Genomic DNA, 2,711 nt, shown 5'->3' with positions numbered 1-2,711 from the left:
ACTTGAGAAAAAAAATTCAGAAATAAGTAAATGACGAGAATTTGCATCATGTGTAGATATTTATTGGAATCGGCACACTGTGATCTACTCTTTAAGCTACGAAGTTCTAAAGTCCCATGCATCTTATACACATGTGATAAAGCTAAGGCTCAAATGACACCAAGAGAAACACAAAGACAACTACCGAAAAATGTCCTAAAATGAAGATTCAAAAACCATAAGCACGGGCTTCAAAATGGGGGAAACGAGTAACAGGCTGAAATGGTTCAAATGGCTCTGAACACTATGGGACTTAACTTCTGAGGTCATCAGTCCCCTAGAACTTATAACTCCTAAAACCTAACTAACCTAAGGACATCACACACATCCATGCCCGAGGCAGGATTCGAACCTGCGGCCGTAGCGGTCGCACGGTTCCGGGCAGTAGCGCCTAGAACCGCTCGCCCACTCTGGCCCGCAAGCTGAAATGCAATCGGTACTACAATATTCTGGAAAATCTAACAATAATGTGGGGCTATCACTAAAACAAAGGGGACAATCTCGTATGCCACATCCACATGTGGAATAACGCTAATATGGAACCTCTACCCTACATCTTAGCTGTAAGTAAGGCCAACTTTTAAAAAATCTCAATACCTTTGTTCCTTTCTACCAGTACACGACACAAGCTGGTCACAAACACTTAACAGTCTGAACATAACAGGGCAGAGTGTCCGTTGGGTGGGCTACCTGTAACCATCTACGATAGGCCAGTGGCCAGCGAAACTTTCCCTTAGCGCGGGATGCACAGTACCGACCACATTCTGGGGGATGTCTTGTTCCAGCCCTCACTCTGTGTCCGTTCGTAAAACTCCCTGGTTTCTACGACCTGCTTCAACCCCATTAAGTTGATAATACAAAGCTCCAACCGTACAAATTCTGGCTTTTATCGAGCCAACGTCAAACACATTCGTCCATGCAGTGAATCACATACAGATACACACAAGGAAGAATGGGTAACAAGTGAGCTATGAGGAAACAAACAAACATCAAGAAATTCTCTTCCTTCGGCGAGAGACTCTGCGTGAAGGTGGCAGAGCAAAGAAAATGAATAAAATGACGGTGAAACAGAAACTTTTGAATTACGCTAAGATGTTCACCTGAATAACTGCTGGCACCGTTCAACGGTACGCAACTGTTTCCACACAGAGAAAACTAAAGGAAGTTTGACAAATCGACGTGTGGTCTCTGTATTAATTATGTAGATTATCAGTATCAAATTTGCTTTTGAACAGGAGTTATAGTAATTTCTGCTGCTATCATCGCACATCTCAAGAAACCGAATTCAACAGCATTTCACTCTCAGAAATCTGCTAAGTTTTCCCCAGGCGTTTCAGTAGCTAAAACGTAGCATTCAATCTGTTTCGCACTCTAAGCTGATTGCTGTCCTGGGCGAAAGTTCATACATATCTACATCTACCATCTCAATAAATCACATCTTCTTCATGAGTGTTTATGATTGTGCAGAAGATGTTAGTCACATGTACTTCGGCTGTCAGCCACAGAAGTCATCAAGAAACTACGAAACTGGATCCCGTACAGGCCATGATGGCCCAGCGCCACCGACCGGCCGCCGTATCATCCTCAGCCCACAGGCGTCATTGGATGCGGATATGGGGAGGGGGGGGCATGCGGTCAGCACACCGCTTTCCCAGCCGTATGTGAGTTTCCGAGACCGGAGACGCTACTTATCAATCAAGTAACTCCTCAGTTTGTCTCACAAGAGCTTGCCAACAGCGCTCGGTAGAACGGATGGTCACCCATCCAAGTACTAGCCCAGCCCGACAGCGCTTAACTTCTGTGATCTGACGGGAACCGGTGTTACCACTGCGGCAAGGCCGTTGGCCTCTGTTAGCAACAGGAGACATAAAAGTGTATAAGCTCCTATACGATTTTATAACAGAGTATCAAATAAGAATATAGGAAAAGAGAATTTTTTTTTGCATTATAATACAGTAAAATGTTAATTTACTTAGATCGCTTACGTACGATCAGGTTCAACTGATATATATATATATATATATATATATATATATATATATATATATATATATAAGGTTTGTTGTGTGCGTGATGTTAATAAACTTAAGTTTTCAGCAACTGAGTTTTTATCGAGAGAAAGTGAAGTTCAACGTATTGACGGTACGTTCCATTGATGTATGTATGAGGCGGCAGGGAGGGAATCGAAAAGTGGGTCGCGGTTTTAACGTTTCACGGGAAATGCAGGTGACTGCCAGGGCTGGAAATGTTTCTGCTGGGCCGTCTGATAAGTGCGCTCGTAGCGCTAGAGTTTTCTGCGGGTCTGGAATTATATCGCGAGCGCTGCAGCGCGGCCAACGCTTTCCGCTTCCTCCTCGGCGGCCATTTCACAGCGCGAGTTCTGCCCGCCTCGCTGCCTCCCCTCCCTCTGTCTCTCCCCCTCTCCTCTTACTCCCTTGTTAGTCATGTCTAATGCAATGCGACAATAGCGGGCGGGATGAATTGTCCCGAGCGCTGACATTTACACGCCGCGTTTAACTGTTGCGGTGATAAACTCCCCCCTACTGTGGGCGCCGCCTCTAGTTTTAGAAAAAAGGGTGGAATGGGTGTACAGCTGTCGAGTGGTGAGAGTAGGGTATGAGGGGGGGGGGGGGGGGAGGGGGGACACAAAACCAGAGCGCGTACGCCGCCAG

The 2,711-nt window shown here is 45.7% G+C and overlaps 1 pseudogene; it reads right to left on the bottom strand.

The window, feature by feature from the left end:
• Positions 1–1,767: 1,767 nt before the first annotated feature.
• LOC124607868 lies at positions 1,768–1,885 on the bottom strand (annotated as a pseudogene).
• Positions 1,886–2,711: the final 826 nt, after the last annotated feature.

The sequence above is a fragment of the Schistocerca americana genome, chromosome 3, assembly GCF_021461395.2.
Source record: "Schistocerca americana isolate TAMUIC-IGC-003095 chromosome 3, iqSchAmer2.1, whole genome shotgun sequence".
Lineage (NCBI taxonomy): Eukaryota > Metazoa > Arthropoda > Insecta > Orthoptera > Acrididae > Schistocerca > Schistocerca americana.
The sequence above is the reverse complement of the archived record's forward strand: the minus strand, read 5'-3'. Positions and strand labels throughout refer to the sequence as shown.